We start from the raw sequence: 10,422 nt of genomic DNA, 5'->3' as shown, positions 1-10,422 counted from the left end.
AAAATGGGAATAATAAATGAACCTAAAAAAAATTAAAAATGCAGTACCAAGAGATCCAGCAATGCTACTCCTGGCTATTTATCCAAAGGACTAAAATCAGGATCTCGAAGAGATACTTGAACTCCCATGTTCACTATCACATATTTACAATCACCAAGATATCAAAATTTCCTAAAAACTCATCAACTGATGATTCAAGGCCACATGAGAAATATATACACATATGCATATGTCCACACGTGTATACCCACATATAGTGGAATATTATTTAGCCACAGAAAGGAAACCCTATTGTATGTCACAACATGGATAACCTTGAAGACATTATGCTAGGTGCAAAAGCCAGTCACAGAAGGACAAATAGGGACTGTGTCCCTACTTGTCTTATTTATTTATCCTAACTTGAATAAGGTAAATACCATACTTGTACAATTGTATCAAAATGGATTCTACTGTCCCATATAACTAAAAAGAGTCAAGAAAATAAAAAATACATGATACTGCATATATGAGGCATCTAAAGTAGTCAACCTCTTGGAAGCAGGGAGTTAAAAAGGTCTGTTCAGCAGCTATAACATGCAAGATAGAGTTTTAGAGTTCTGCTATATCACCTTGTGTTTATTGTTAATGATACTGTAGTGCACTTAAAAATTTAAGAGAGAAGATATCATGTATATACTCTTTAATCAAAAAATTTTAAAATATGTGATTCATAGCAAAACACTTTATTGGGATGCAAACTTCATTGTTCCTCTGAAATGGCTATTTGCATCAATTATATTTTATGGGTCGTCCATTATTGAAGCTTGCCTATACAAATTGGTTAGCGATCATTAAAGTGAACTTCTCTGAAACTTCCCTTCCATGGAGATCATCATAGAAACAGGGCATACTGACCACCACTCTGGAGTAGAATCTTGTGGTCTTCAAGCCCATACCCTCTAACCTATTGTCTTCTGTGTGCATGATGTGTTGCTACTCTCTCTGAGCTTTAATTTTCTCATCTGTAAAAATGGGAATAAGAATAGGTGCATCATATGATTGCTGTGTTTAATAACGCATTTCATGCAAAATGCAGCGCTGTGCAGTCAGTATAGTATATTAAGAACTCACTGAGCACCAGTAATAGAAGGTATGGCAATGAAAGCACTAGGTCAAGTTGCAGCAGCAGTGGTAGCAAAGTAGTAATGGTTACAAAGGTAATAATAAAGGCAGCGAAAGCAATAATGAGGTAGAAATGGCAGTAGTTGAAGCAGTAATAGTAATATAAGGAGTAATGGTGGCAATAGCAATAAAAGTAGTAGTAGCAGCAAAGTCCCTACTTGTCTTATTTATTTTCAATATTATTTATACTAACTTGAATAAGATATATACCATGCTTGTACAATTGTATCAAAATGGATTCTAGTCTCCCATATAACTAAAGAGTCAAGAAAATTTTTAAAAAATGAAGAGACACTATACTAAAAAAATAAAAACATAAAATACATATGTTGATTACATCGATTCTTCATGTTATGCCTTTTCCCAATAGAATATATCTGTGAAAGGTCAGAAATTGTTATCTATTTTGCTTCCTGGTGAATTCCAAAGTTCCAGAAAAGTGGAAATGGGCAATAAATATTTGTTCAATAGACATACATATCACACTTTGAAAGTTCTGTTGTTTTGGAGAGCTTCTGTTCCCCATATAGAATAGAATGTACCCTGTTCTACAAATTGAGTAAAAATCTCTCTGGTCATTGTAAGAATATGTCATAAAGGGCAATCAATGTCAGATTTCTGGAAAGTTTTACTTCTTTTGGATCATGGTTCTTTTTGGCAGACACAGGAGCACATAAAAACTTGAGAAACATTTTCTGTTTAATTCCCTTAATAGATACTTATTACTCGCCATGCTAAATGCTAGGGAAAATATGATGGGAAATTATTATCTTCAAGAAGTTCAGCACAGGGTAAGAAAAATAAATATAAAAGCACACATTTGCATTGAATTTGCTTCATTCAACAGTGATTTTTTTTTTTTTTAAGTTTAGGCCATTCTTTAAAATACAGTTCTAGTTGTTAGGGACACACAATAACAAAAGTTTATTATCTGTTAAAAGTATTCCAATGGGGAGCAGACTTATTTAAAAAAAAAAAACTTGTAAGAGAATATGCATTGTGTGAAATTGTGATAAGTGCTATGGAGAGAACAATAGAGCTAATTAAGAGGAACAGGAAGTACAAGAAGTATTATTTTAGGTAAAACAGTTATTTCATCTAGTACAGTTAGGGTACACTTCAAGGACAAGGTGAAATTTAAACAGAAATCTGAAGTATTGTATGATTGGACCAGGTCAAATATTTGTAGAAAGAGGATTTAAAGTCAAGAGAACAGTGAGTTAACAGCTCCAAATGTTTATGTTGAAGGACCATCAAGGAAGGCATGCTGGCTGGAACAGAGAGGGCAAGAGAGAGTAAATAGGTTGGAGGTTGCTATAGTTTCAATATTGACTATTCCACAAATCCCATTGTGGAAAAAGTTTTGGTACCAGCATGGTGTCGTTGGAAGGTGATAGGGTCTCAGGAGTGAGGCGTTGTGGTACACTTGAAGGCAATTATTGAACTGAGGACACTTCCCTTCTCTTTGCTTCCTGGTTGATGAGGTGGGTGGTTTTGTTCTGCCACACACTCCTACCATGATGTGCTGCCTCATCACAGACCCAAAGACATCAATCATGCACTGGAACCTCCAAAACTGGAGCCAAAAGAAGCCTTTTTCTGCATTTATTGTCTCAGGCATTTGTTCTACTGATGGACAGTTGACTCACATCATGGGGGAGTAGAATGACAAGTGCACAAGGCTTTAGAAGTTGCTCAAAGGACTTTAAGATTTACTTGGAACAATATGTGAAAACATTGGAATATTTCAAACAAAATTACGTCATGATCTGACTTGTGTTTTAAAAGAATTACTCTGGTCATTGTGAGAATAAACTTTAAGGGGCAAGAACAACAACAAGGAAGTGGAGAAAACTTTGACCGAAATGAATGAAGCCCTAAGAAGAGGAAGCATTGAGAAGTCTTGAAATCTAATTGTGGATATCTTAGATATGAAGCAACTTCAGTAAATCAGAACAAATATGCACTTGTCAGTATAAATCCTCAATGGAAAGAGTTCAGGGTGCCCAAAAAAAGAGTGTCAAGGAAGACTTTTCAGAAGAGTTTTTACCTGAACAACCTGTCCACAGGATGTAGAAATCATTCACAAATTTAGAGAAAACATTATAGGGAGAGGAATCAGTAGGAACAAAGCTTTCAGAGCAATAATGGGATGAGATAAACAAACTTAGCTTTAAAATTTTAACTGAGAGTGAAATTTTGGATTCAAATATCTTATCAATGAAGAACTATTAAAAGTTTTGAAGATGAAAGTATTGTGTTTGCCTGTATAATTTATTTAGGTTATTCTACCAATTGTGGCATATATACTTATATATAATATATATGAATGTATATACATATATGTATATGAACGTTTATATACTCAAGGGGAACAAGTCTAAGAGGAGGGAGAGGAGAAGAATATAACAAGACAGTCTAAATAATAAAAAAATGAAGATCTGAACTAAAACAGAAGACAAAGAGGAAAACTGAAGTTAAAAGTATAATCAAGATAAAATGAGAGCCAGGCTTGATAGTGCATACCTACGATCCTAGTGACTTGGGAGGACATGTCAAGAGGATTGCAAATTCAAGGCCCGTATCAGCAACTTAGGGAGACTCTGTCTCAAAAACTTAAATGGGTTGGTGATGTGAGTCACGGATAGAGCACTAGCATGTGCAAGACCCTGGATTCAATCCTCAATAATGAAAAGATAGATAAAAAAATGCAGTGAGAAAGATTTTTACATTTAACCTGTAAAAGGAAGAGGTCAATGGTGATTCTAAATCTCTGGTGTGGCTAATAGAGTAAATGGTGTGCTACCAAACAAGACTGAAAATACAGGAGGAGGTTCAGAAAAAAATGGATGATGGATTATTTTTGTAAGTTGAATGTGATGAGAAATAAAAATAATGACAACAGTAATATCAATATGTTGATTGCTTACTATGTCCCAGCCACTTTAGATGCATTTTCTCCCGTAAACTTTATTACTCAGTAAAGTAAGTAAACTCTATTGATGTAAAAGGAGAGGATGATATTTACACAACACATGGCAATTGACTAATGCAGAAAAGCAAGAATTTAAACTTAAATATTTTCTTTAATCCAGGGTCCAATTTCTTAGTCACTAGACTCTAGATAACCAAGTCTGAACTCATGGAAAATATCAAGACAAACAACAGAGATTTGAGGATCATCTGCATTCAGTTGCCTATATGATTTTATAATTAAAACCACAATAGTTGATACAATATCAAGGAAAACCATGAAAAATGAAGTGATTTGCTACAGCTGGAACCCTAACAAAAAATACCTAAATATATAGAAAGAAAGAAGACAGAACCTGTGAAAGGCACAGAAAATTAATTCACCTGAGAACGACAGAGAACAATCAGAAGAATAAAAGGTCTTGAGGGTCAACACAGAAGAAGACTTCAAGCAGAAAGTGGGTGATCAATGCTGCCAAAGGCAGTACAATATATATTCATTGAATTTAACAGTTAGGAGACCATCACTGAGTACAAATTCTGTAACATGGCAAAAAAAAAAAAAAAAACACAAATAGTGCTACAAGAAGTAATTGGGACTCCCATAAATAAAAGCAAGAATCAACAACTGGGATAGATTCAAACTAAAAAGCTTTCTCTCAGCAAAGGAAACTATCAGTAATGTGAAGAAAGAGCCTACAGAGTGGGAGAAAATCTTTGCCAATCATACTTCAGATAGAGCACTAATTTCCAGAATATATAAAGAACTCAAAGAACTCTACACCAAGAATACAAATAATCCAATCAGCAAATGGGCTAAGGAAAAGAATAGACACTTCACAGAAGAAGATCTATAAGCAATCAACAGATATATGAAAAAATGTTCAACATCTCTAGTAATAAGAGAAATGCAAATCAAAATACCCTAAGATTCCATCTAAACCCAATTAGAATGGCTATTATCAAGAACACAAGCAACAATAGGTGTTGGTGAGGATGTGGGGGAAAAGGTACACTCATACATTTCTGGTGGGGTTGCAAATTAGTGCAGCCACTCTAGAAAGCAGTGTGGAGATTCCTCAGAAAGCTTGGAATGGATCCACCATTTGACCCAGCTATCCCACCCCTTGGCCTATACCCAAAGGACTTAAAATCAGCATACTACAGAGATACAGCCACATCAATGTTCATAGCTGCTCAATTCACAATAGCCAGATTGTGGAACCAACCTAGATGTCCTTCAATTGAATGGATAAAGAAACTGTGGTATATATGTATGCAGTGGAATATTACTCAACCATAAAGAATGATAAAATTATGGCATTTGCAGGCAAATGGATGAAATTGGAGAATATCATGCTAAGTGAGGTAAGCCAATCCGAAAAAACCAAAGGATGAATCATCTCGCTGATAAGCGAATGATGACACATAATGGGGGGTGGGAGGGGTTAGTGTTAGTGTTAGGGTTAGGGTTAGAGTTAGGGTTAGGGAGGGGGGCAAGAATGGAGGAAAGAAGGACTGTATAGAGGGAAAAGAGGGGTGGGAGGGGTGGGGGGAAAGGAAAAAAATAACAGAATGAATCAAACAACGTCACCCTATGTAAATTTATGATTACACAAATGGTATGCCTTTACGCCATGTACAAACAGAGCAACAACATGTATCCCATTCGTTTACAATAAAAAAAAAAAAAAAAAAAAACTGCCACTCTGCTTCCCCAGTCCTAATAAACCACTGGGACAATTTTCTGCTCAGTGTTCAGCTACAACCTTTTTCCTCCTAAACACACTGAGATAAACATTTCTTTTATGATACCCCTCTGGACTGTGGGTCTCCATAAACAACCAAAGTTACTTGTAGGAATGTTCTCAAAAGTGCAATTAAAACTTTGTTAGAAATTAAAAAAAAAAAAAGAAGCAATTGGGAGCTTTGAATTGGGAACTTTCACAATGCATAGTAAATTAGTTACTTACTGAGTAATAAAGCTTACATGAGAAAAAGTAAGGAAGACATTTTAAGATAGCTACAAACTTTGAACTGTGTAGAAGGAAATGGAGCAGGAGGGGTGGGGGAAGGAAAGATAGTAGATTGAGACAGACATCAATACCTTATATACATGTATGATTACATAAATGGTGTGAATCTACCTTGTGCACAACGACAGAAACGAAAACTTGTACCCCATTTGTGTACAATGAATCAAAATGAAGTCTGTAAAGATAAAAAATAAAATTAAATTAAAATTAAAATATAAAAGATAGTTAAAGGATGATACAGGACTTATGGATTTAAAAAAATTCCGAATTGTTTAGGAAGAAGACAAACATAATTGAAGGGAAAGAATGTGCAGAATAGAAGGCATTAGAGATTCAAGACAAATGGCATAAAGGATGAAGTTAGATTTTAGAATATGTGCATTAGATTATCAAGACATAGTATAAGATTGTGAACAGAATTTTAAACAGAAATGATTCAATGAGCTTAGACAACAAAATAAATACTTAAGAATGATGTTAAGCTACTCTATATAAAGGAAGATGCAAGATTGAAAGGGATAAAATTATTTCCTGATGAAATAGGAAGAAGATCCTCTATTTTAGATGAGTTAAGTGTGCACTAACCAAGGAACTTGAATAGCCTTGTGATGGGAGAGGTAGATGCTAAAATCAGATAAAAGAACTGAAGTGTGCACTAAATTTACTGTGATCACATAATGCTGCTATTGAAGACATGCAGGAAAGCCATCATAAAAATAATAAACAATAATATAAATAAATTAAAATCAATGTGTATGGTGGGGGAGTAGGGACTATCGCATGCCACTTATTTACATAACAGTTCACATACACATCCCATCTCTGTGACTGACCTAACACTTGAATCTTTTTTTTTTCTCAAAATTTACTCAGATTAAATCATCTTTGCAATAATCAACCAGAGGACGGTTGCTTGATACTTTTCCTCATCATCCAAAAGCTTATCATCAAGAACAAGAACAACTTTAGTATATGATAAACATGACAGTTACAACAAGAAATCAGAAAAAGATGTGGGTCTCTCATAAAAACATGTTCTCCAAGGTCTAATATAACTTCTACAGTGGGTATCTATTCAAAAGAATGATCGTTTTTCTTTAAAACCCCTTATTTCAGGTTGATTACTGCTGGAGATATTGTTTCTTGCTTTCTCCGAATAACTGACTATGATTATTCTGCAGTAAATTAGTAAACCCAATGGAAATTGTTTCATTTTATCTTCTATTTTAATGGGTCTTTTCTTTCTTGATCTTTCTCTGAGAGAGGGCTTTTGCCAGGTGGCAGATAAATTCCATTTGTGAGACTCTAATGATTGTGTCATTCTAAAGATATTACAGGAAAATGCCTGAAGTTCCTCTTAATCTTTCTCTCATGCCTTTGGTGAGCATCCTTGGTGTCATCAATCTGTGGTTTATCTCTTGGATAGTGCTACTCTGTTTTTAATTTTTTTTCCCTCCTTTAGATTTCCAATTCTGGCCTGACTTTTATTCTGTGTGATTCAGAATTTGGCAATCACTAGGTGAAAAATATGCCAGGAAAATCATCTATTTAGACCAATATGATTTCTACAAATTTTAATACATGAATTTCAAATCCCATCCCAATTAGGAAATCTTGAGTAATGAAAATTTTAATTAAGTGAACACCAAAAATGATTAATGAGATTATACACTGTGCTCACATTGATACTTTCCTATTATCCAGTGGTTGTCTTTTAGTGCATAATCATTTTCTTTAGATGTCTTTGCAACATGTTTACTTAAAATAATTAGAACTGAGGATTGAATTCTAATGAGAAAAAAACTTAGGTATGAACTAAATAAATAATTAGGTTCAAAGTAAAAATGGTGATGTTAAAAGAGCTTATTTATTTTTCAATTACCACATATTATTATTGACAATGCCAATAAATTTTATTTTTATAGACTTATCAAGCTATTGTTCTATACTGATCATTTCCCTGAATCAGATATTACCCTGTGAACTTTTAACCTTAGCACTAATACTAAGGACAATATCCAGTTGGCATGTATTAGTGAAAATACTGTATTATTTTATGTCTCTATCTGTAAGATCATCTGAACTCTCAAATTCTGTAGTATATAAATGCTATTACTCTAGGTTACAACTACCAAAGGCCTAGACCTATTTTCAAAAATCTATTTTAGAAAAATGTTAAAAGAAAAGATTGTCATCAAATTTTAATGAATATTGAGCTATCTCAATATCTCATGTTGGACAAATCTAGGACATAGCCAGACCTTAATTGTGTTAATAACTTATACTCTATAAAACCACAATGTCTTTATACTCTATTTTCATATGCATTGTTTTATTGTCTATCTATGATAAGTGAAAACTCCACTCTCAGTGCTAGTCCTTTCTTGCAAATGAAAAAAAAAAAACAAAGACTGCCCTTAAAAAATAAAGAAACTTGTGAAAGGAAGCAAAATAAATGAATACCTGGAGCCCAAGTCTCCAAAAATGAATTGTGCATTGAATAACAAAATATATCAAATGAAAACACAGGTCTCATGACTCTAAGTATAATGTGTGATCCAAAACAACAGGTTGTAATTCAACATTTGTTGAATTCTCTGGTTTGAATATAGTATCTCTCAGAGGTTCACGTGGAAAATATTTGACCCCAAGGGTCATGGTGTTAGGAAGTTTTATAGACTTCAGGAGGCAAGGCCTAGTGGGAGGTCTTTGGGGTATGGGTCTTTTGAAATATCACTGGGGGCATGCCCTCCAAGGGGACTCCTTTCCTTGCTGTCCTTTCTCTGTTTCATGACTAAAAGTGTGGGCAATTCGCTCCTATATTCTTTCCCACCATCATATGTCACCATCTCCTACCCCTAACAGAACTGAGTCATTGCAGATGACAAGCCTTTGAAATTCCCAAACTTTATTTTCATACTGTCTATATCAAAGATGAAGACACTAATTAAATCATTTCATCAACAGATGCCAACTTACTTGATCTGAGTGTTAGGAAGGAAAGGAGCAGGATTTCCAAAGGAAATATATTAAAAGGATCTTGACTTGGCCTGAGGTAGAGAGGCTGTGGAGGACAGCTTGTCATGAGATCTCTGCAGCAGATCATCTAAATGAACCTGAGATAGACAGTGAACAGAATAAATTTATTTTAGAGGAAAAACAACAGATGTAAATGACATGGGAAGGAAGAGAACATAGATGTTTGGATCTGTGGGAATTCCAGGGTAGTGGAAGAAATATGAACTAGAGGAAGAGAGGACTCAGATGGATTTGAAGAAATAGGGCCACTCATTAAGAACCTCTGAAGTGGTATCAAATATTGAGATCTTGAATATTAATATGACCAAGATGGTTACATAACCACCAGATATCTGTCCTAAGACTCCTACAATAAGCATCACCATCACCACAGCAAAAACAGATAGATGGATAGATGATAGATACATAGACAGACAGATAGATAAATAGATATGATATGACAGAGAATGCAGTTCACAAACCGAAATATCCCAAAGAGGGCTTTAAGAACAATTAAAGAATCTGCAGCAACACAGTGGAGCAAAAAATAAAAATAAAAAGTAAAAAACTAGAGAACATCCAAGACAATGTTAATACAGAAAGGATCACTGTTGAGGTCATCATACCTGAAATGCCAGCAGTCAGGTAACAGCAATGAAGAAAGTTAGAGGCAATTAGTATCTATCATATAGGAGAATCGCCATGGTTCCCAGTGGCCTGTTTTGTAGGAGACAGATTTTTATTTTGGTTACCGTAACAGGTAACCAAAGTTACACTTGTTGAGTAACCTAAGATGGGGAGGTACATACTCCTCCCCCATCTAAGGAGCAGTCACTACTGGGCTACTTCAGAAAAGAAGCAATGACCTCTCCCAAGTGCCCTGATCCTGGAGTTGTGGCTACTTCAGGAGTATTCATACTCTAGACCCAGGCTTTGTAGCTGAAGTAGACTTCCCACATTTCAAACACTGAAGTCATTGCCATAGTGAGTTAATTTGTTTCTGACTACTGGAGTTAAGCTCTCCTGCATACACCAGGATTCCAGGAACATGCCTTGATTCTGTAGACATTGTAACTCTACTAATGTCTATGTTTCTACTCTTGGCTTCCTGACTAATTCACAACATCATGGCTCCCTACTTACTTCACAAGCATCTATACTTCACATACTGTTACCAGTGCAGCAGCAAGGACACCTGAACCCTGGCACAAGTATGATTAGCACCCTGGAT

The 10,422-nt window shown here is 35.0% G+C and overlaps 1 long non-coding RNA gene across 1 annotated transcript; it reads right to left on the bottom strand.

Annotated features, from left to right (window-relative positions):
- Nucleotides 1-462: 462 nt before the first annotated feature.
- LOC124981927 (uncharacterized) lies at nt 463-9,928 on the bottom strand. Its single transcript, XR_007108130.1, has 3 exons — nt 9,818-9,928; nt 9,153-9,289; nt 463-1,004 (listed from the first exon to the last, which is right to left on the bottom strand). It is a non-coding gene; the product is annotated as an uncharacterized LOC124981927 (long non-coding RNA).
- Between the last annotated feature and the right edge of the window lie 494 nt (nt 9,929-10,422).

Source organism: Sciurus carolinensis, chromosome 4, assembly GCF_902686445.1.
Source record: "Sciurus carolinensis chromosome 4, mSciCar1.2, whole genome shotgun sequence".
In the NCBI taxonomy this organism is placed as follows: domain Eukaryota; kingdom Metazoa; phylum Chordata; class Mammalia; order Rodentia; family Sciuridae; genus Sciurus; species Sciurus carolinensis.
The sequence above is the reverse complement of the archived record's forward strand: the minus strand, read 5'-3'. Positions and strand labels throughout refer to the sequence as shown.